Source organism: Vombatus ursinus, unplaced genomic scaffold, assembly GCF_900497805.2.
Source record: "Vombatus ursinus unplaced genomic scaffold, bare-nosed wombat genome assembly UNPS02014807.1, whole genome shotgun sequence".
NCBI classification, from domain to species: Eukaryota; Metazoa; Chordata; class Mammalia; order Diprotodontia; family Vombatidae; genus Vombatus; species Vombatus ursinus.
The window spans coordinates 45,057,169-45,082,062 of record NW_020954585.1 but is presented as its reverse complement, the minus strand read 5'-3'; the positions used below and the strand labels follow the sequence as shown (position 1 = coordinate 45,082,062).

Genomic DNA, 24,894 nt, shown 5'->3' with positions numbered 1-24,894 from the left:
ACCACCTATTGGAAAGGTAGGAAGGGACCAGCTTATGAAGGGCTTTGAATTCTAAACAGAGAATTTTATATTTGATTCTGGAGGCAATCAGAAGCCACTGGAGTTTCCTGAATAAGGGGTGACATAATCAGACTCATTTTAAGAAGATCACTTTGACAAGTGGATGGTGGACTGAAGTGGGTGAGAGGAGGTAGGGAGACCAACCAACAGGCTATTGTAATTGTCCGGATATGAAGGGATGAGAGCTTGTACCAGGATGATGGCAGTATCAGAGGAGAGGATCGAGCTGGGCAGGTAGGAGAAACATTGGTAAAAAAATCATCATGGCATGGCAATACATTGTATATTGTTAAGGAAGGAGGGTGGGCCGGGGGGAGGAAGAACGACACCCATATTGTGAATCTAGGTGACTGAGAGGATGATGGTGCCTTTTACAGTAACAGAGAAGTTAGGAAGAGGGGGAAATTTGGTAGAAAAGATGAGTTCCATTTTGGACATGTTGAGTTTAATACTTCTACAGGGCATCCAGTTCAAGATGTCTAATAGGCAAGACTAGCGGTCAGTAGAGAGGTTAGAATTGTACAAACATATCTAAGTCATCTACATAGAGATGATCATTGAAACCTTGGGAGCTGATGAGATGAACAAGAGAAACATTAGAGGGAGAAGAGAAGAGGACCCAGGACAGAGTCTTGGAGGATTCCCTCTGTTAGCAGGCATGACATGGATGAGTTTTCAGCAAAGGAAATGAAGAAAGCTTGATCATACAGGTAGGAGGAAAACCAAGAGAGAGCAGTGTCACAAAAACCTAGAGAGAGAGAGTATCAAGGAGAAGAGGATTGCCTGCAGGGTCACAGTCTACAGAAAAGTCAAGAAGGAGGAAAAGCAATGGGACCCCTGCTTTTAAAGAGCCTGCCGGCTTGTTCGGGAAACAAGGCTGATGTAAAATAATCAAAGAAGAGTTCATCACTAAGCTAAGTAGTGTGGCTTGTGTGGTACGGATTCAGAGACAAGATCAATGAGTACTAATGTCAGAGAAGGCTTTACTGAAGCAGTGGGAATTGGCCTAGATCCTGATAGATGCTTAGGACTCAAAATAGGCGTGGGTTTGGGCAGCCTTGCAGGTCTGAGCAAAGGTGTACAGGTGGAAATGACCTTGTTATCTATGGGAGACATTGAGGAGACAAGCCTAAATGAAGGGGAATAATATGAGACCAGTTTATGAAGGGCCTTGAAAGCCAAAATAAGGACTTTAGCCTTGATTTTGTAGAATTCTAGAGCTAGGAGGGACCTTAAAGATAATTAATTAATTCTTAATTAATACTGTCTTCATTTAACAAAGGGGGAAATTGTGATGTTTGAAAAGTTTGAGAGACAATTTCTGGATAATTAATCATTTTATTAATAATTAATGCTAGCCTATCACCAATAAAAGGGTCAGTGACACTCCTGAATGTCAAAGACCCCTCATAGCGATATACTCACAGTTTATATGCCCTTGGAAGAATGAGTGTTCCTGAGGGTGGCAATCAACTCTGATTGTTCAACAATTATGAGAGAATGAATATTATTATGAGAGAGAGAGACTTATTCTAATGCGGGGCTGGGGGACATGCATTTGCTTCCAAGTCACCCCCAGCCTCAGGGAAATCTATACAAAGGATCCCCCTAACCAAGCCTGAGTAGAACACAACAGGCTGAAGTTTCAACTTAGATTAAATTCCTTGTCAATCTGGGAGGGGAAGACCCTCAGGATTTCTGGCCAAAACAGATGGGAAGAGAGAGGAGAGGAAGAAGGAAGGGGGGCAGCTGGCGGCACAATGGATTGAGCTCTGGCCTTGGAGTCAGGAGGACCTGAGACCTCAGACATTTGACACTTACTAGCTGTGTGACCCTGGGCAAGTCACTTGCCCCCATTGCCTCACCAAAAAGAAAAAAAAAAAAGGAAGGAAGGACTAGGTAAAAGAGGCCATTCTCTACCTCGTTTCTTACCTAGACTTAGTCACTGAATGGGTGTGACCTCAGTCAAACTGAGATCTGGGAAAGGCCTTAACTTAAAAAAAGGCCAAGGTCTCCCACTGCATCAGGGGCCATCTCCAGTCATCCTGATCTGTATCGTGCCACTAGATCCTATTTTCTATCATCAGTCCTGTCCTTCAGAGGCTGATCCTTGAAATGAGGACTTTTGAAAAAGGGAGAGAACTCTGGATCTCCCCAAATCATTGGCTATTAGTAATCATTTCTTTCAAAAAAGCAGTAACTTACCCAAGATCACATATTAAGTTATTGGTAGATTCCTTATATATAAAATAAGGAGATTTGCTAGAGGTCTGATATTCAAGAGAGATATAGCAGGGGTTCTTAACCTAGGATCTTTGAACTTAAAATTTTTTTTTTTAATATTTAGTTCCAAATTCTGTTCCTCCCTTGCTCCACCCACCCATTGAGAAGGCAAGCAATGTGATACCCATTATACATATGGAGTCATGCAAAATATTTCCACATTAGCCATGGTGTGCGGTGGAGGGGGGGGGAGCAAGAAAAGTAAATGAAGAAAAAAATATACTTCAATATGTACTCAGAGTATATCACTTCTCTCTCTGGAGGTGGAGAGCATTTTTTATCATGAGTCTTTTGGAAATGTAGTATATCATTGTATTTTTTACCACCGCCTCCCTCAATCTGCCCTCCCTTCTATCCAGCTCCCTTTTCTTTCCCTTTTCCCTTACTACTTCTTCCCTCTCTTCTATGCCCCCTTCCCTTTTCTTTCTCCTTTCCACTCCTACCACCTATATGGCAAGTTAAATTTCTTTACCTAAGTATGTTATTCCCTCCTTGAGCCAAATCCGATGAGAGTAAAGTTCAGACAATGTTCATCTCCCTTCCTTCTTTCCCTGTACTGTAATATGTCTTTATGCCTCTTCATGTGATGTAATTTACCCTTTTCTGCTTCCTTCTTTCCTCTTCTCACATTACAATTCCTTTTCACCACTTCATTAGATTTTTTGTCATCACATCAAAGTCAGCTTAAACCACCCCCTCTGTCTATGTATATCCCTTCTAAATGTCATAATAAAGTATCATCTTCCCATATGGGGATGCTAAACAGTTTATTCTTATTGAATAACATTCCCCCCCCCTTTCCTATTTACCTTTTTATACCTCTCTTGAGTCTTGTATTTGAAGATCACATTTTCCATTGAGTTCTGGTCTTTTCATCAGGAAAGTCTGGAAGTCCCCTATTTCATTGAATATCCATCTTCTCCTCTGAAAGATTATGCTCAGTTTTGCTGGGTAGTTGATCCTTGGTTGTAATCCAAACTGCAAAGTCCTGTGTAATCCTGACTATGGTTCCATGATATTTGAATTGTTTCTTCCTGGCTGCTTGCAGAATTTTCTCCTTGACCTGATAATTCTGGAATTTGGCTACAATATTCCCTGGCGTTTTCAATTTGGAATCTCTTTCAGGAGAGATTCTTTCAATGACTATTTTACCCTCTGGTTCTAGGGCCTTAGGGCAGTTTTCCTTGATGATCTCCTTAAAGCCACTGTCCAGGCTCTTTTTTTTTATCATGGCTTTCAGATAGACCAATAATTCTTAAGTTATCTCTCCTGGATCTATTTTCCAGGTCAGTTGTTTTTCCAATGAGGAATTTTACATTTTCTTCTATTTTTTCATTCTTTTGATTTTGTTTTACTGATTCTTGATGTCCCAAAGAGTCATTAGCTTCCAGTTGCCCAATTCTAATTTTTTAATGAATTGTTTTCTTCAGTTAGCTATTGTACCTCCTTTTCCATTTGGACAATTCTACTTTTTAAGGATTTGTTTTCTCCAGTTAATTTTTGTCCTTCCTTTTCCATGCTATTGACTCTCTCTTGCATACCTTTCATTTCTTTTTCAAATTTTTCTTCTACTTCTCTTATTTGATTTTTAAAATACTTCTTGAGCTTTTTACAAGAAGGCTTTTTGCACTTGAGACCAGTTCATATTCCCCTCTGCGGTTTCAGATGTGGATATATTGACAATGTTATCCTCTTCTGAATTTGTGTTTTGATCTTCCCTGTCACCAAAATACTTTTCTATGGTCATTGTTTTTCATTGTTGCTTCTTGCTCATGTTGTTTGCCTTTTTCCTGACTTTTAAAGTTTATCTCTGCTTCTGGGGCACAGGGGTCACTGTCCCAGGCTTCTTGTGCTGGGGGCTGGGGGCCTGGTTACTGGTTTGCTGAGGTGGAGCTTACCACTGGCTTGCTGGGATGCCTCCCTTCCTGTACTGGTTCCCCTTCAGCCCCAGCAAGAGGGACCTTTCCGATTAATCCCCCCAGCCTCACAGCTAAAAGGCTGCTGTATCTAGTCTTTCTGCTGACTCTGCTATTTAAGGATTTTTCCTGGGGCAATATTCTCTGGGTTTTTCAAGGTCAATAAGGGAGGGTGAGAATGACTTACTGCTTGCTTCACCATCTTGGCTCCTGGAAGTCTAAATAGGTGAATTTAAAACATTCAGTCTGTGGACCAATAGCTCCAGGAGCATTGCTGTCACAACTGCTGCTGATTCAGTCACTCCCAGGGCCTCAGTAGATCATTATATTGATCGAAGTAGCTAAGTTTTTCATTGTTAATTATTGTTATGATATTACTATTACTATGTAGAATATTCTCTTAATTCCACTCACTTATAAACTTGTTTTTAAAGATATTTTGATACTATATTGCAATATAATTAGTTTCCTTTGTAATCCTACATATTTTGTTTTATGCATTTAATCATATTATTCTGAGAAAGGTTCCCTAGGCTTCATCAGACTGAGAAAGGGGTTCATAACACAAAAAAAGGTTAAGAACCCCTCATATAATACAAATGTATTTTTAAAAAGTCATCTTTTAGGGGCAGCTAGGTGGCGCAGTGGATAGAACACTGGCCCTGAAGTCAGGAGGACCTGCGTTCAGATTCAGCCTCAGACCAAACACTTTACATGTACTAGCTGTGTGACCCTAGGCAAGTAACTTAACCTCAATTGCCTAAAAAAAGGTCATCTTTTAGTGAATAAGTAGTCGAAGGATATGAACAAATAGCCCTCAAAAGAACTGAAGAAATATTAACAACTATGTGAAGGATTGCTCCAAGTCACTAACAATAAGAGAAATGCAAATCAAAATAAATAACAAAAGAAAAAAAGGAGAGTTGGATTAGATCAAAGGTTCTTAACAGAGGGTCTGCGAAATTTTTTAAAGATATTCTGACAAATATATTTTAATAGGATTCAAATATAATTTCCTTTGTAATCCTATGGATTTTATGCATTTAGAAGCATTATTCTGACAGCTAGGTGGTGCAGGAGATAGAGCATTGGCCCTGGAGTCAGGAAGACCTGAGTTCAAATACAGCCTCAGACACTGTGTGACCCTGGGCAAATCATTTAACTCCAATTGCCTTCCAAAAAAAAAAAAATGCATTATGCAGAGACAGGATCCATAGGCTTCACCAGACTGCCAAAGGAATTCATGACAAAAATAAAAGATTAAGAACCCCTGAGCAAGATGATCTCTAAGGCCTCTTCCTCTGAGGACTTGGGTTCCAGTCTGGCCCCCACCAATAAATCTCCTAGCTACCTCACAAGCAATGATATGAGGCTTAAACGAGACAGTGGGGACCTCACCACCTCTCAGAGCAGGTTATTCCACTCTTACTTAGGGACTTCAACCATCTAGAATCCAGTCTTTGAACAGTCCCAGAAATCATCTCAAAGGGCATGCAAACTACCTCCCTCCTGTTTCCCAAAGTTTGAGCTCTTTTCCTTGTCATTCGTGGCTTTCCACAGCGATGCTACATTCACCAGGATGTGCTTCTTAGAGAGCACTGCAGTCATTAAATCATTAACAGGCACAGGAATGCTGAAGAGGGAAACCCTAATCCAGAGTTAACCCCAAGTACTGCTTCCAAAAGGGTCTATATATAATCCATCATCCTCTGTTTATGAGAGCATGGAAGATATATAATCCATGATTCTCTTATCTAAGTATTCACTGAGGCACAAAACAGGGAGCTACATGCTCACTCTAGATATGTCATGGAGAATGTCCAGGGTAGAGTTCTAAATACAGGAGGAATTCCTTATAGATGGTTCGGTCATCCAGATGCTTTTGTTTGCCTATGATGTCGTATGGATTACAGTAAATCCTAAAATATAGAGTGTTCCAAAATCCTAAGTGTAGCCGTTGCACTTTAATCACTTTAAATTGCACTAAGATTTTTGGGACACTCTCTACTGCTGGGCCTGTTCCACGAGACCCATGGCCATTCAAAAGAGGGTGACCTAATGAGCCACACAAAAAAAAAATGAGAATATCTCTTGCTCAGACTTTGACAAGCAGCTCAAATGGACAACGATGTGGACATTCAATGATGGACACTGAGCTGGGCCCAGAATTTGAAGACACATAAAAGAATGACCTGGACTGTGATTAGAGAACTGACCAGCACTTTCAAAGATCCTAAGCAGCTCCCTGACAACAAACATTATTCTGAAGAGTCCATAGGCTTTGCCAAACTGTAAAAAAAAAGTCCATAACACGAAAGAAAGTTAAGAATTTTTAAGTCCAAGGCGATTTTTTTTATTCTTCTAGATTTGTTTTTGTTCGTTTCATTGATTGCTGTGACCAAAGAATTCCTCACCTTGTAGTCAACCAGTTTGTTGGTAATGAGCCTCTCACTACTTAGCCAGGTTGGTCCTCCACAATGAATATGGTCTGTTCTTTGAAAGCCTACAGAGACTGGTGTTTTACTCTTCTAGATCCCTAGAACTCAAGGTCACCTCTACTCTACGATGGTATTAAGACTTTGGTGGAGATTTTTCTGTTAGCCAAAATCTGCCTTCTTAAAACTTCTCTTAACATTTCTGTTCTTAATTTTGACCTCTAGGGCCAAGTAAAACAAATGAAAATCCTTTGTTTATTCCAGTTATCCCTCCCACATCACCAGGTGGAGGTGGGGGGTTGGCATTAGGAGCCCAGCACCCCAGCTATCTGGAAAATCCTTGTAACACTTTTAGGCCCTCCCTTTGTATCAGAGAAGTCTGAATTTTTTTTTCTTTTCCTTTTATGGGGTGCTTACAAGTACCTTATTATAAAATTTGTCTTAAGTATTTGGTCATAAGCTCTCTTATCTGCTGGCCTTCTCATGTCATTTGCAGCTTCTGCAAAACTCCCCAAAAATTCCCATTTAATTTTTTATGCCAGCCCATGATATATTGAAATCTCAATGAGGAAAATTGCAATGTGGAGGGGATAACTATATATGTGTATCATTGGCCCCTTGAAGGACTGCTATGACCCCATGGATTCTAGGGTACTCTGTGGGGCTAGACTCTTATAAATATAAATCACAAGCCTCCAATGATGTGTTTCTCATTAAGCCAGTAGACTCAATTAGCTGGAAGCAAAGAAGAATAACTATAACACATTCCCCTTAACAAACCTGGGGTATACTATCCCACAAATAAATAGTATTCCTGAAGAGAATGGGCGTAAACTATGATAGATAGGTTAAGACATACATTTGGGAAATACATTTGGCCAGCACAGCATAACTCTAGAATTGCTGAGCCCCCATGACTTCCATGTCCTCCCAGGACCCTGAATTTGAAAACCTTGGGAATAGCAACACCCCCTAAACTACAACACCTGCTTCCACCCCAAGCTCCAAAGCCATCACTGAAGGGAGAAATTATTGGAGAGAAGGAGCCCATAGCCTCATTGCCAGTGGTAACAACTGCTGACCTGGAAGTGACAGCACCCCCTAATCCTGTTTCCAGCCCAGCCCTTACAGCCACCATCCAGGAAGGCAGTTCCTGCCAGCCAACTGATACCCACAGGGCAGGCGAGCCAGCCTAGCTGAAGCAGCAAGGCACCCTCAGAAAGAGAGATAGGAGGCATCACGTGCCTGGCGAGTGAAACTATCATCACTCCCACGGCCACCATTTCTCCTCGGACCCTAATGGGGACGGTGCGGAACCCTGAACTCAAGAACCTTAGAAATAGCGATTCTTCCAGCCCAATGCCCTCAGTCATCACCCCGGGAAGCAAGCCCTGTGCAGACACAGCCTGACAATTGCAGGTGCTACAGCCACAGACACTGAAGACCCAAGAAAAAACAATTCCGACCACCAAAGTCCATGTCACTGTCAAATGGTTCAATATCAGAAAATGATACGATTTCATCAGTGAATGACATATTTGCTTTGGTGCTGCGCCCTAAGGCCCATGGGATTTTCCCATCTGACTTGCAGCTCTTGGTTGTTGTTGTTTGTCCTTCATTCTTTTTTCTTTTTGTTTTTGTTTTTTGGCTAGGCAGTGGGGTTAAGTGACTTGCCCAGGGTCACACAGCTAGTAAGTGTCAAGTGTCTGAGGCCAGATTTGAACTCAGGTCCTCCTGACTCCAGGGCTGGTGCTCTATCCACTGTGCCACCTAGCTGCCCCCTTGTCCTTCATTCTTGAAGAGGACTATGACTTCAGGAAGGTGATGCCATGACTTGCCAAGTGAATTGGATTTAAGTGAGGGAGGGCTGTGTTAGATCACCAGCCTCACTCTCTCCTCCAGAGTCATCTGGTCCAGCAGCAACATACAGAAGTTGAAACCTTCCTCATGTGTTGTCTCCCTTATTAGAAAGTGAGCTCCCTGAAAGGAGTAACCATCTCACTTTTCTATCCCCAGGGCTTAGCACAGTACTTTGCACATAGTAATTGTGCAATAAATGCTCTTATACTGCCATCAATCATTCATTAAATATACTTGAAGTCCTTTCACAGCTATCTCCTCACCAGCTAAGGGCCACCTAGAAGGTGCCCCAGGGGAACTAGCTCTTTCAAATCAGGAACTACCCTGGAACTCTGCTGTCTTGGCTGCTGTTTACCTCAGTCACCCACTACATCTGGCTTGGCTCCACCTACAACTCCATTGTCTGCCTGACCCTCTCCTCAGCAGCGCCATACTACCACATGCAGGCTCTCTCCATCTCCCCTGCTTACCGGTTCTGAAGCCATACTCAGATCAACTCTATCATTGCTTCTGGAAAGAGTTTATCTATATATTCCCCCTATGGCTTCATATAGTATCCCTATAATTTTCCAACTCAAAATATCCCTCCCTTTTCATTATTCCCCTATACGTGTTGTTCGCCCCATTAGGATATAAGCCAGGCTATATGACCCTAGGCAAGTCCGTCAAATTCTTAAGTGCCCCAAGAAACACTCTAGGACAGACCTGCACAACTTGGCAGTAGGTGGGGGCCAAAATTAAAATAAGCTAAACTTCTTCGGATAGGTTTTTAGTGGCTCGCTTTCCAAGGAAAGGTATAATTAATGATTAAACTATTTAGCAAATAAATCATATTTTTAAAAAAGGAAATTTCAATTAATACCAATCAATTAGTTACACTTATTAAGATTTTTATTTATCACAAAATCACATGAATGTTCAAAAAATTACTTTGCTAAGCAGTATGAGTTTTAATACATTTTTCAGGTTTTCTTTTTACATTTAGTTAATGGGATATGTTACACTTCTTGTCAGCAATCAGTTTATCATACTCCAGAATCATGTTTGAAATCAATTTCTTTAGAAATCTGAAAACTAACTTTAGTAGCCGCCTCATTTTCTGAGTTTACTTTCTTGAAAAACTTTCTTGAAAATCCTCACTGAAATTTTTCAACAATTTGGACACTTTAATTTGTTTTTCCCTGGTGTCCAATTTGCTTAAATCAGGATGTTTTGATTTGAAATGGCGATGAAGATTGTATTCCTTCAAACAGCTATTACTTCTCAGCAAACAAGGTACAATATTTTGTCTCTCGTGTAAGTATAAAAGTGTCTCTTTATCCACTATGGATTAAACACTCTATGTTCTGATTTGATCTTCAGTTTCTTTTTATCACCCATTTTACAAAAGTCACCCCAAAAACTTTAATGTTAGAACCAAAAAATCTCCACAGCAACTGGTCACATACAAAGAAATACTGAACTGAGTGAGTGTATGACCTTGGAGAAAGTGCCAGACACTCATGTAACTTGGAGGGTGGCTGTGCAGCCAGGGAGGGAAAGAAGCCCCGGAGTTGTTGCTGCTTAATGAATAGTGGGCGTCATCTTCAATGGCGAGTGATCGCACTCCCTTTATCTGTGTTCAATGCCAGGAATGACCAAGAACACAGTGAAAAGATACCACTCTCACTCCTCTCAGACTAGAGATAGACTGGCCATAGTTTTTTGCTGCCAGTCACATGGTAAACCAGAGAGAGTGTGAAGTGGCAATCCACCCTCCAACTTACATGATGGGCACAGCAGTGACTAGTGGAAGGCTGATTAAGTGGGGCACAGACAAAGCACTCATTTCATCTTTACTTTCTTTTACATCCTCTACATTTTTCACGGGCCACTTGAAATCCTTTGGTGGGCCACAAGTGGCTCTCGGGCCGGATGTTGTGCAGGCCTACTCTAGGACTAAAAATTGCAAAGCAGTTGCTATATGTCTTGGTTGAGGGAGTGTCAATACACATCACAGTTTTAATTAAAAAAAAAAGAAAAAAAATGTTTCCTTCTATGTCTCTATCTCCCAAAGTAATTTATACTTAGAAGGAATTGTCTGAAAGAGTTAATTGCTATTCTTCCTCCTTTCTTCATCTTTTTGGAATAAAATTGTGCATTTCTGTAGTCATAAAAAAAAAAAGAATATAAGCCCAGGACTGTCTTTCAGTTTCTGTGTCCCTAGCAACGTGTATACGATATTTGCAAATAGGTTACTATATACTTAATTTTTTTCATTCTTTCCTCATGAAATACCCACTTTTATTGCAGCATCTCTGTCAGGTGAGTTGTTCAACAGGGCAGTGGGGGTCAACTAACTCTCTCCTGAGTCCAAAGCTGATTTCTTCTTTGCTGCCAGAGTTAGCTTTGCTTCTTCATGTGCCTTAAAGTTGTTTCTAGCCTTGAGTGACTGCCTTTCTGTAACCATGTCTATCTGGACAGTGTGCGTCTCTGTTCCCTTCACTGTGCCTTTCATTGTCTTGAACAGACTCTAACTGCTAAGTGAGGTATCTCCTTCTGTTAGCTCTGCTGCTAGATACATGGTCAATTTGGACTGACTTAGGTTTAGCTATTTAAAACCCTCCAGGAACATGCCAATTTTCAGCCCCTTTCTGATTCAATCAGAGAAAAAAGAGTTCATGCTCCAAGTATTAACATTTTGTTAACACATCAATGCCTCATCATCTGTGATCAGATAACTGGAGCCAAATCTCTCCCTCCCCACCTCCCATATGTTTGTGTATATATGTTGGTCCCCAGTCAAACAAAATAAACCCTTGCCAGGCAGGTCTCATTTACCTGCCATGTAATTAAGCCAGTGGAGTCTCTTGAGAAGAGCTTGGCTTGTCACAATTAGAGATTTCATTATGCCAACAGTTAGAAACCAGCTCCAGGCAGTGACCCTGAGGGAACCATTTACTCTAGTATGGTGGAGAGAGCAGCTGTCCTCAGGGGGCTTGGATATGGGCTATCAAGATAGAAATTTAGCCTCTGAGGTGTTAGAGATAAAGATTGAGACCCCTGGCTGCAGGTTGGGGAGCTCAATATGTGAGTGTTAGGGTTAGAATCATAGAGTTGGGAAGGGACCTTTTAGGCCATCTGGTCCTACCCCTCATTTAAGATGTAAGGAAATGCCCTTTTTGCTACAAAGAAATCTTAGTTGTTGAAAGTGGCAGAAAAAGAAGCTTAGTATAAAGAATTTAATATAAAAATTTAGTATAAATTTTTTTTTATTTTTGCTTAGGCGGTTGGGGTTAAGTGACTTGCCCAGGGTCACACAGCTAGTAAGTATCAAGTGTTTGGTCTGAGGCCAGATTCGAACTCAGATCCTTCTGACTCCAGGGCTGGTGCTCTATCCACTGTGCCACCTAGCTGCCCCAAGAAAACTTATTTTTAAAAATCAGCATTAGAAGAAACAGTCTCTCAGATAAAATGTTGAGAAGAGACATAGATTGTTAAGAGGGTCTGAGGGAGAAGTACCCCTCAAATAAATGTACTGAGAGGACCTGTCTGAAGGTACAAGAAGGCTGCAGGAAACTGAGGCTAAGGAAATAGAGGTTAGGTGATTGCCCAAGGCAGTACGTGGAAAAGCTAGAATTTGAACCCACATCCTCTGATTTGCAGCCTAGCACCCTTTCCCCTATACCACACTCCCTTGTTAAGTTTGTGGTTGTGTTGTTTTAGTCAAGTCTGACCCTTTGTGACTGGGGTTTTCTTGACAAAGATACTGGAGTGGTTTGTCATTTCCTTCTCCAGCTCATTTTACAGATGAAGAAACTGAAGCAAACAGGGTGAATTGACTTGCCGAGGGTCACACAGCTATTAAGTGTCTGAGGCCAGATTTGAACTCAAGAAGTTGAGTCTTCCTGACTTAACCTCTATTTCCTTAGCCTCAGTTTCCTGTAGCCTTCTTGTACCTTCAGACAGACCTTCCTGACTCCAGGCCTGACACACTATCCACTGTGTCACCTAGCTGCCCTTGTTAAGTCTACCTCCAAATATTTCTTCCATACATCCCCGTTATCTCCATGCATATAATTACCAACCACCCAAATTCAGGCCCAGACTGTCATACTCTTAATTACCTTCCCTGCCTCAAATCTCTCCTTCCCACAGATAGACAGAAAAGACTGACAGCTTGGCCTGCACTGACTGGAAAAGGAAGCAGCATATGATGGATCACTGGACCAGGCAGTAGAAGGCCTGATTTCAAATCTCTGTGTCTCTGCCACGAACAAGGCCCTTCAACTCTCCAGACTCCAATTTCCTCATGTGTAAAATGAGGGGGTTGGATTATGTGATTTTATCTGAAGTTCCTTCCTTCCCAAAGACTATGATTCTCTCTCCCTCTGAATTCTACAGTACCTACTGTCTGTAATATTCATTTGTTTGGCATTTAGCGGTATATTTATATTACTCTCTGAGTGTTTCCTGTGTGTTTGACTATTCTCCCAAAGTAGACCATAAGCCCCTAGAGGTTTACATCTTTCTGTATCCAGCCACAAAGTCTAGCCCAGTGCCTTTGCTATGTGATAGGTGCTCACTATAATTTAAAAATGCTTATGAAATTAAACTATTTGGAATCTAAAGGCAATGGACATTTATATTGGAATAATGTTTTTACCTTCTCCTCTCACTTTCATTTGATTATCACCCAAATCCTGAAAGATGAGTAAGGCTGGATTATCATCACCATTTTACAGGTGAGGAAACTGAGAAGCAAGATAAAAGACTTGCCTAAAGGGCCAGAAGGATAACTAGGGTAGGGTAGGGTAGACTTTGTCACAGGGCACTGAAATTTGAAATTTGTTACCAAATTCTTAGAAGATAGAAACTACTGAATTCAACACTTAACAAGAACATTAGTTAAGACAGGAAGCTACTAAACGGTAAGCTTCCTTCCCACATGGGCCACACTTCATGGGATTTCCTTCCCATCTTGGCCCCTTTCCCTTTCTCCCTAACACCAGGCTCAAGCTGTCCAGGGATCTGTCTCCCCTTGACTCCACTGTCCCTCCCTACTGTGGGGGACTTTGTTTTCTAGGGGTTCTCTCCCACCATAGGACCTTGTGTCATAGGGTATTTCCATCCTCATTTAGCCCTACTGAATTTGCATAAAAAGGTGATTTGTTGTAGTGTTTTGGGAAGCTTCCCCCGGCTCCAAAATTTCTAATCACAGTTCAGTTGAGAGCACACCATGAGTTAATCATAGAGCCAGGATTAGAACACAGATCTTTTTCCTCCTGGGTCCATGATACAGTGGATAGAGTGCTGGGCCTGGGGTCAGGAAGACCTGAGTTCAAATCTGACCTCAGACACTCACTGTGTAACTCTGGGCAAGTTGCTTAACCTCTGTCTGCTCCAGCTTCCTCATTGTACAATGGGGACTCATACTAGCACCTCCCTCCCAGAGTTGTTGTGATGATCAAATGAGACAAAATTTGTAAAATTCTTAGCACAGTGTATGGCACATAGCGCTTAATAAATGCTTCCTTCCTTCCCTCCTTCCTTTCTTCCTTCCTTCCACAAATATTTCTTTTGTTGTGTTGTTCAGTAGTGTCTGACTTGTCGTGACCCCATTTGGAGTTTTCTTGGCAAAGATACTGGAGTGGCTCACCATTTCCTTCTCCAGCTCATTTTACAAATGAGGAAACTGAGGCAAACACAGTGAAGTGACTTGCCCAGGATCATGCAGCTTGTAAGTGTCTGAGATTGGATTTGAACTCAGGATGATGAGTCTTTCTGACTCCAGGCTTGGCACTCTGCACTATGGCACCATCTAGCTGCCCAAACATTTCTCAAGCAACTACTATTGAATCATTGAAACAGTTCTTGCCCATGTTATCTGGAGATATAATATGTACATATACAGGTATAAGCAGAATAGATACACAATGATTTGGGGGACTAGGGCAGAGGGAGGCAGGATGGGGTGGCTAGATGGCACAATAGATAGAACACCAGGCCTAGAGTCAGGAAGACCGGAGTTCAAATCTAGCCTTAGACACTTATTAGCTGTGTGACCCTGGGCAAGTCAATTCACCCTGTTTGCCTCAGTTTCCTCATCTGTAAAATGAACTGGAAAAGGAAATGGCAAACCACTCCAGTATCCCAAATGGGGTCACAAAGGTTGGACACAACTGAAATGAACAGAACACGACAGGACAGGGAAAAGGCACTAGCAGCTGAGAGACCAGGAATTGTCTCTTGTGAAAGGTGAGTCTTAAGGGGCAGCTAGGTGGCACAGTGGATAGAGCACTGGCCTTGGAGTCAGGAGGACCTGAGTTCAAATCTAGCCTCAGACACTTTGATACTTACTAGCTGTGTGACCCTGGGCAAGTCACTTAACCCCAATTGCCTCACCAAAAAAAAGAAAAAAAGAAAGGTGAGTCCTAAAGGAGACTAGGGGTTCTCAAAGGAGAATGCATGCTAGACCTCAGGACAAGATCAGGTGCCTCATATGAGGAACAGGAAGAAGGTTAGTTTCATAGGACAGCAGGGTATGTGAGGGGGAACAATTTTGCAATAAGGCTACAAAGGTAGGTTGGAGCCAGTTTATGAAGGGTTTTATATGCCAACCAGAATTTATAGCAGATGTAATAGGGAGCCACTGGAGTTTACTGAATGAGTGAGCAACATGACCAGACCTGCTCTTCAGAAAAATTGTGGGATCATAGACTTAGAGCAGGAAGTGACATTAAAGGCCGTGTAGGACAATCCCCTCATTTTACAGATAAAGGAACTGGGGCACGGAGAGGTTAAATGACTTGCCCAAGGTCACACAGCTAGTGATCATCTGAGGCTAGATTTGAACATGGGTGTTCCTGACTCCAAGTCCAACAAAGAAGCTGCAGGATAACATGAGTCGGAAAGATTTGAGACTAAGAGGCCAGTTAAGATTATGATAGCCCAGGAAATAGGAAACAAGGGCCTAAAATAGCATCTATGTGCATAGAGGTAAGGGGAATGTATGGGATAAATGCTTGGAGGTAGACTCAACAAGATTGGCAATGAACTGGCTATAAGGCGAGGAAAGAAGCTGGGGAGTTGAGGATGATGCTGAGTTTGTGAATCTCATGCATTTTTCACCATACTGTTTTTTGGAGACAATAGGGGTTAAGTGACTGGCCCAGAGTCACACAGCTAGTAAGTATCTGAGGTTGGATTTGAACTTAGGTCCTCCTGACTCTAGGGGCAGTGCTCTACCCAATGCGCCACCTAGCTGCTCCACTATGCATTTATTCTAAACATGAAAGCTGGAGAAGGGACCCCCCTCATGGATGATTACTGTGAATTGGGGTAGGAGAATGGAAGGCATGTTTGGTAGGTCTGTATTGGGAGATGCCTGAGCCTAGGAATAGTTCCAAGTCTGCAAAGCCTTTGGCCCTGTGGCTTACCTCAGATGGAAAGGAGGCCTTTTATCTCAGGCTCATGGAAAGAAAGGGACAATGGTTCCTTTATGGGACTACTCTTCCTTGCCCTACCCCACCCCTCAGTCTGCCCATTGGTCCTTGTTCTTCAGAAGCCACTCAGCAACCACAGGAAGCCGTGAGCTGAGTGTGGAGCTAGGGTCTGGGGGTACCAGGCCTGAGCAGGAGGGAGTTTGGTTGCGGCCAGAGCACGGAGGTGATAGAATTGTGCAATCACTTCAAAACTCAGCTATGCACACGGTGAGAAGTGGTAAACAGGTCAGGAATGTGAGGGATTAAGCCTCGGATGAATTTTGGGAGTCAGACTGGTTTAAAGAGCCAGTTTTGCTGCTTATCATTGGTTTTACTCAAACTGCTGAGCTCCTGATCTCTGGGCCTGTGATGTACCCCAGAAGTGAGGCAAGGGAGACCCTGGTCTCTGTCCATTCTGGCCAATCTGTGGGAGAGAAAATGATTTGTTTTAATGTGTTTTGAAGCATTGAGCAGTTAAGAGATTTAGGTTCTTGTACCGGTTTGACACTGACTCATACAATTTTAAACGTATCATTTAGACCGCTGGGGCTTCAGTTTCCTCCTCTGTGAAGCAGGGCCTGAGGGTGGATATATTTGGACTACATGGTGGAGGCTTCTTCCAATCTCTGATCTAGATGGTCTAAGAGGCTCTAAAACTCCATGATTATTTTACTATTTCTGAAAACTACACAGTTCAGAAATTCCAGGTTCCAGTTCTGTCAGTCTTATCATAGGATCATAGATTTCGAATTAGAAAGGATGTTAGAGGCCATTTAGTCCAACTCCTTCATTTTACAGATGAGGAAACTGAGTCATAAAAAAGAGGCTAAGTGATTTGCCCAGGATCGTGTAGGTGTAAAATAGCAGAGTTAGGATTTGAACCCAGGTCCTCTGACTGTAAACCTAACATCCATTCTTTTATACTCCCCTCCTCTTTCCCCTCCCCCCCACCTTTCTTTCTCCCTCCCTCTCTTTTCATCTTCCTCTCCCCCTCACTCTCTTTAGTCAGAAGACCCAGGTTCGATTTTTGGCTCTAAGACTTGCTGGCTGTGACCTCGGGTGAATCACTTCCTTTCACAGTCTCCAGATCTGTATGATTGCGATGAGGTGGGGGGAAGTGAACGAGGTTACCAGGCAAGAGTCCTTTCAGCTTTAAATCTTATTGTGGTGTTTTAAAATCAACTTAGCATTTTTCTTTCAGCACGCACTTGAGATACCATGACCAAAAGAAAATAGTCCCTGTCCTCAAAGATATTCTCCTGGGGAGAGACAACTTAGAGATAAACTTAGGAAGGATCACACCTAGATTTGGGATTTCACTGGTCTAGGGAACTCACAGATCAGGAAACTCCCTCTACTTCTGCAAGTTTGTATCTTCTCTGTAACTTAATAGAGAAGCCACTTGCCTTGCCCAGGATCACGCATCCAATATGTATCGGAGACAGAATTTGAACCCATGTCTTTGAGGTCAGCTCTCTACTGTTCCACAAGGTAATGCATTTGATGAGGGGGAGAGCATTAAGAATGAGAAGACTCCTGGTTGCTGTTAACATCCTCCTCCTCCCCCCATGGCCCCCATCCCCCAACCCTACCACAAACCACAGACTTCTGAAGTTGTGAAGTCCACACTGGTATGAAACTCTCCAGGGGGATGGGGTGGAGAGGGGCAGACGTGGCATTTGGGTTCTAGCTGGTTGTCTCCAAATTTCACTCTGGGTAGAGGCTGCCCTGGAAAACCCTCTGCTGCAACTCCGGGTGAGTGAGTGGGGTGGGGTTGCTGGCTGCTTTGGGTTTAGATGAATTGATGTGCCTTCTTAGCATCTCCCGGAGTCATCGGAGGCGCTTGAAGGGTGTGAAACACCTTTCCCTCTGCGTTTCCAAGAGCAGGAGGGAAAGTGGTCAGGGTGCAGGCAGCCTGGCACAGCCCTTCACAGCACTACGAGCAGTAGAGAAGGAAGGAGGGAGTGCGAGAGGGAGGGAAGGAAGGCGGGAGCGAGAGCAGGAGGAAGGGAGGGCGGGAGGCAAGGCAGGGCAAGCCGGCAGCTCGCTGGGGCTGCATCCCCCAACGCCCACACAAGGAAGTGGTTGCTTCTCTCGGGGAGGGAAAGGGAAGTCGGATTACTTCAGAGAGAGAACTCATAACTTCTGTCTTCAGTCCCCAGAGTCGGTTCATGTTGACTGTTCAGAGTCCATGAACTAAGCTCGGCCAGGACTGAGCATCCAGCCCCTGCCTCGGCTCATCGGCATCTTTTCTCTCCAAGGTAAGGAAGAGGTTGTGAGAGCGTATGCCTTGAAGGCTAGATCTCTGGGAGATGTGTGTGTGTGTGTGTGTGTTTTGTGTATGTGTTTCAGAAACGCGCAGGGAACAATTTTTTTCTTTCTGTTTTTCTATTTGTTAAGAATATTCTGCCTCAAAAAAAAAAATATTTTGCCTCAGTTTCAAAGTGAGGGTGGAGTAACTTAGACAGCCCTTCCCATCTCTGCCCCTCAGGTTTGGAAGTAAGGATGTAAGCAGAGGTTTCTTCAATGAGACTTCTTGTGAGTTTCTCCCTCTCCACCCCCCTGGATTCTGTCTGGTTTCCTATTTCTGCTCTCCCACTCCCTGTCTCTACTGGAATATACAGGGTCTAGGACCAGATATTATGAATGTGAATTTGGGGTCCCCTTAGAAACCAGATCATTTCCCCATGAGCCTGATGTCAGAAAATTCTGCCACTCTCCCTGCCTTACTTCTTTAACATCTTCCCAGAATCCTCATCTTCAAGCCTGCCACAGGTTAAGGAAAAGAAGATTCTTTGTATCTGTTTGTATCCCCAGAGAGTAACACAGTGCCCAGCATGTAGTAAGTATTTAATAAATGTTTGCTGCCTTTTGGAGATACAGAGAGTATTCTTTGTATCTTTTACAGAAGCCCAGAAGGTCAGAATCTTTAGATAATGGAATTTTAGAATCCAGAGGGGCCTTAGCATGAGGAATGATCATTAGAAAGAGATCTTGGAGCACAGAACACAAAATCTCAGAGCTAAAGGGGCCTTCGAACATAGACCATCAGAGCTTGATGAGAGATCACCTGACCCAACCCACTGGTTTCACAAATGAGGAAGCTGAAAAGCCTGTGCAAGGAGTTAGCAAAACTGGGACCAAAAACCCATATGTATTGATTCCCAGGCCCCCAACCCCCAAGCCCCAGAATTGATCTTGGGGTTACCCTCTCACAGAGGACAGATCTGCCCACAGAAGAGGGTGAAGGGAAAAGAGTCTTTGGAAGAAAGCCTACTGGCTGTGAACATTAGGTAGAAATCAGTGCCCTTTCCCCAGTGTTCAGCAATTGTTCTGGTAACTAATTATAACCAAGGCTAGAAGGCATACTCTTGGATTCTGAATCTGTTGACTGCTCAGTTTTCCAATTCACTCTTCATGCTTTTTAGTATACCTGGACTTTACACTGAGGACGGAAATCATGGGCAGGGAATAGACGGGCTAGGAGTCAGGAGACCTGAGTCAGGATAAAATATAAACTCTTCTGGCTTTTAAAGTCCTTCAAAACCTAGCCTCAGTCTACCTTTTGGGTCTTATGTTAATCCCTTTCCCATACTTGTTGGGCTGATCAAACTGGCCTTACTGTTCCTCACACAACACCTAATTTCTAATCTCTGTGCCTGCATATTGGCTGTCTCCCATGCTTGGAATGCTTTCCTTCATCTCTACCTCAAAGAGTCTTGTATTTTTTTCAAGACTCAGATCAAGCACTGCCTCCTACTTGTTATCTTTCTCTTTTCTTTCTTTCTTTTCTCCTTTTTTTTTTCGGAAGGCAATTGGGGTTAAGTGACTTGCCCAGGGTCACACAGTTAGTAAGCTTCTGAGGCCTGATTTGAATTCAGGTCCTCTTGACCCCAAGGCTGGTGCTCTATCCACTGCACCACCTAGCTACCCCTTGAAATCTTTCTCAATTCCCTCTGAATGCTGACTCCCTTCTCCCTAAATTACCTTGTATTTATTTAAATAGCTAACATTTATATAGTGTTTATTATGTGCCGGGCACTATGCTAAGTGCTTTACAATAATCTCATTTGATCCTCATCACAACTCTGGGAGGTAAGTACTATTATTACCCTCATTTTATAGATGAGGAAATTGAGACAAACAGAGGTTAAGTGACATGTCCAGGGTCACACAGCTAGCAGTGTCTGAGGCCTGATTTAAAAATAATTTCCTGACTCCATGATAGCTTTCTGGTATTCATTCAGTCTATATTTATGAATGTTGTACATTCTCTCTCCCAACAGAATGAAAACAGGGAGAGTTTCATCTTGTCTTTGAATCCCCAGTGCTTAGAACAGTGCTTGGCATGTAGTGGTCAATTAATAAATACTTTTGGATTTATTGACCTGGGTTTTAGTCTCTGGTCTGCACTGACATTCTGTGACCTTGGCCAAATCACTTAAAATTTTTTGACCTCAGTTTCCTCTTTTGTCAAATGGAAGGATTGGTTAGGTGGTAGCTAAAGCCTCTTTAAGATTACAGGAGTTTATGAGACCAATTACTTATCTTCCTGAGTAATTCCCAATGCATCGAAATCTAGTCCAGAGGAAAGATCTCTAGATTTGTAGCCTGGGTTCAGAACTCAAAAAAAAGTTCTATCATTTACTACCCATTGACCTTGGAAAAGTCACTTAACCTTTTTGGGCCTCAGTCTCCATATATGTGATATGAGAGGATTGGACAAGATGGCTTCTGAGACCCCTTACTGCTCTAAATCCATGTCCTTTGGGCCTGGCGGAGAGAAGACATTTCATATGCATAGGAGATTCGGCCTAAGAGATGGATTCAACATAAGAGGGACTTCCTGGTTCGGTGGGTCAATTCAGTCAGGAAGTGTGATACTGATGAAGAAAGGGGATTGAGGTTGTGATAGTTTGGAGCTCTTCCTCAGCTACGAAGGAGTCCGCTTTACAAGTCTTTAACTTGTCTGTCTCCAGTGGATGAGTAATTGTTTTTTGAAAATGTGTCCAATAAAAAAGGGGGGACAGGGAGATGGGAAGACAGGAAGATCAATGACGTAGTTCTGAGAGGTCCCTGAAACCTTGCTTAGTGTGGGTGGCAGGCATGTCCAGGCTGGATCTGGGGCACAGGAGGGGATCTTGATAGTAGAAAATTTGGTGCCCATGAAATAATTCTCTCCAGAGAAGAAGAATAGGTCCCAGCTTGGGGCAGAAACACTTAGGGGTGACCCAGTCATAGGAGACCTGTTCCAGGAACCTGCCCCAAGCAAACAGCCATCTCAGCACGAAGTCTCTGTTTAAGGCCCTGGCTACTGATTCAGCCAACTATAATTCCAGTTAGCGCCTCAAACCTTGGAAGCAGCATGGGACAGGAGAGAGGGAGCATTGGACTTTGAAGAAGAAGACCTGGGTTTTATTTGATCATGTACTAGGCCTGTTTCCTTGTGCAGAAATGGGGATAATATTAACACTACTCACTTCTTGTACTTTGCAAGCCATCAAGTGTTACATCAGTGTGAAATGCTGTTACTTGCTAGCTGTGAGACACTTCCCAGCTCTGTGACTACAGGCCAATTGCTTCGGCTTTTGGTGCTAGAAGATTTCAAGTTAGAGATGAGTTAATCTCCAAAGGTGGAGTGAGTTTCCACTATTGGCAGAGAGAACTCCCGGTTCCTTATAGCAATGAAATCACAGTCCCAGAACAATAAGATTATTATTATTAGGTGTGGCAGAGACAAGAAAACTGAAATCCAGTCTTGTCTTCTATAGATATCTTCCATCAAGGAACCTCCCTCATAAAAATCTGACCAGCACCCCAGTCTACTTTTATTGAAACAAATCCCTGCTCATTAGATGATTTCTCTAGAGGATAAATGTGCATTTGCCTTAAGACTCATGGGGAAAACTGCCTTAGTGGCTTGGCGTCCTGGAGCCCCTGAGGTAGCTGCCCTACCTGACCTGCTTAAAGGTGATACTACCTGTGAAAGAGAGAGAGAGACACACACACACACACACACACACACACAGATGAAACAGAGAGGCAGAAAGAGACAGATGAAGCAGAGAGACAGAGACAGAGAGAGAGAAAGAAAAACAGAGAGACAGAGGCAGAGAGAGATAGAAACAGAGAGACAGAAACAGAGAGACAGAGACAGAGAGACACAGAGAGAGAGAGAGACAGAGAGAGAACAAGAGAGAGAGAGAGAGGACCCCCTCCTACTCCCCATTCACACATAGGCAAACACCAGACTGAAGAAAGCATCCTCTACCTACCATGACAGTTAATTCAGTTCTGTGGTCAACCTGTCTTCCTCCTAGGGGGAGAAGAGTACCACGGCCAATCTTTGTAAAATCAGAAAGGAGAATTTTGTCTTACTTGCTCTTCTTCTTGGAGTTTGGGTGGTTCCCCATTCACCACTAAAAATTCCTCTTCACTCCTAATTCCTCCATTCTTGGCATTTGGTGCCCTCCAGCTGGTTCTTATCTACTCAACATCCCTCCCAAGCAATATGGTATGGTGGAGCAAGTGCTAAGTTTGGAATCAGAGGATTAGGTTCAAATCCTGACTGCTACTTACTATTAGTGTGACCATGAACCAAGTTACTTAACCCTCTGGGTTTCAGATTCCTCATCTGTAAAATGAGGGGATTTTGATTAAATGATTGCTGGAGTTCCTTCTAGCTCTAAATCCTATCATCCTGATGAAGGGCCTCCTGACATTCTCCCCTCCTAGAACTTGTTGTTGAGTCATTTTTCAGTCATGTCCTACTCTCTGTGACCCTGTTGGGGGTTTTCTTGGCAAAGATCCTGGAGTGATTTGCCATTTCCTTGTCAAGCTCATTTTATAGATGAGCAACTGAGGCAAACAGTTAAGTGACTTGCCCAGGGTCACACATCTAGTAAGTGTCTAAGACTGGATTTGAACTCAGGAAGATGAGTCTTTCTGAATCCAGGCCTGGCACTCCATCCACTGTGACACCTAGCTGCCCTACCTAGAAACTTAGCCTCTCCATGTCCCATTTCATCAGAACTTTGATAAGATCAATGAGTGACCTTGGTTTAATCAGGTAAATTAAGCTCTGCTAATGTGTTCTCCTTCCCAGGTAAGATAATATGTTATTTCAGTTACAGTGCTCATATTATGGAAAGAAAATGGGACATGAATTTGGAGGCCAGAGTCTGAGTCTTTGTGTTCTGGTTTTTGCTAGCTCTGTGACCTTGGCCAAGTGAGTTAATATCTCAGTGTGCTAGTTAGGCTTGAGATTTCAAGGAACAGAGACAAACACCAAATTGACCTAATTATGGGCTTTATTGATAGTATACAAGCCAATTTAGTAGGCCTATTCATACAAGAAACACCTCCCTGCTTCCCACAGGATACCCTTTGTTGTGTCAAAGAACTAGATTGAGACCAGTTACATAAAAGCCCAACAGATTTTCCTTCTTAAAAAAGGGGAAACAGAGTCAGCTTTTTTAACACTGTTTTCTGTTGTACCTGGCAAAGCTATGAATTTTTCTGGGGGGGTGGGGTGGGGAGGAATCCGTTGATTAGGGGAAGTCTATTAAACAATAGTGGAAAAATTTCAAGCATGTTATAATATTCTGCAATTCGTATGTTTACATTCGAAAATGGTTTGCCTCCTTAGCTTCCTTGTGGTTTTGTAAGAGTAATCTTGCCACAGTGGTTCCTTATTCAGGGTTCCTCACTACTTCAAGATGGAGGCAGTCTTGTTCCTCTCCTTAGGATGTCTAGAGCAGGGAAATGAAACTCTTTCCATCCTTGCTCCTAGAAAATCAGCTCTGTCTAGACCAGAGCTTGACCACCAGGTGGGCCGAAGATGTTAGCACCTAGATGGTCTACACTGATTGAGTGTCTGCTCAGTATAGGAAGCTGGCCCTTTTTACAAATGCACCACTCTTGGGACAGCTAGATCCTAGATACGTGTGAACACACCAATACAGCTAATTGATAGAAGACATAATGCTTTGAGGGGTCAAGGAAGTTCAAGCAAGTTATGGTCAAGGAGGACAGTGACTGAACCTGAAAAAAATACATTTTCCTTAAAATTTCCTTCTGGTTTCCTAATCTTCAAACCTGCTACAGGTTCATGGAGTGAGAAAATGTTAGAGTTGGAAGGAGCCTTGGAGATAATCTGTTGCAGCCACTTCATTTTACAGAGGAGGAAACTGAGGTCCAGACAGGTGCCCAGACACTTGCTGGAAGAACTACCTTGGGGCAAAGTCTCCTGACTTCCAGTCCAGGGCTCTACCCACTACATCAGCTAAAACTGATCCTGGAAGTGCACTAAGTGAAGGATTTGCCCATGGAGAGCTGTCCTCTGGGATCTCCAAAGTGCTTTCTACACCCTAGCTTTGTTATTCTTATGCCATCCCTGTGAGGAGGCTGAAAAGGAATTTTCCTTTATCCAGGCTTGAGAAGAGCCAATTGCTTATTTACAGAGATAGAATAGCATTTCCTACCAGCAGAGCTTATAGAAAACACTTGAGTGATACTATTGTTCCTACTTGGATATGAATCACTGGGTTACCAGGTACTGGAGAGGAAAAAATGATGAGCTGATCCTATGGTTTACTTGTTTGCAAGACCATTTTCCTCAATGCCAAAATGCATTTATAACTTACAGTCTTAGACATTTACCTGAGAACCAGAGAGGTCAAGCGTGTTACCCATGGTCACACAGCTAGTAAATGTCAGAGGCAGACTTGAAGTCAGGTTTTCCAGGATCCAAGATCAGCCCTCTGTCCACTAAATCAGCTTAGCTTGGTGTTGGAAGACAGACTCTTTCTTCTTCTTCTTCTTCTTCTTCTTCTTCTTCTTCTTCTTCTTCTTCTTCTTCTTCTTCTTCTTCTTCTT

The 24,894-nt window shown here is 42.8% G+C and overlaps 1 protein-coding gene across 2 annotated transcripts in view; it reads left to right on the top strand.

Annotated features, from left to right (window-relative positions):
- The first annotated feature begins 17,672 nt into the window (after positions 1-17,672).
- Positions 17,673-24,894, top strand: part of ARPC1B (actin related protein 2/3 complex subunit 1B) — a 53,842-nt gene continuing 46,620 nt past the window's right edge. The window contains exons 1-2 of one of the 2 annotated variants that reach the window (XM_027874913.1): positions 17,673-17,772; positions 18,173-18,278. The gene's annotated coding sequence lies outside the window, so the exon portion shown is untranslated. Of the gene's footprint in view, positions 17,773-18,089; positions 18,279-24,894 lie in introns of those variants that run through there. The other variant, XM_027874914.1, reaches the window with a different exon arrangement.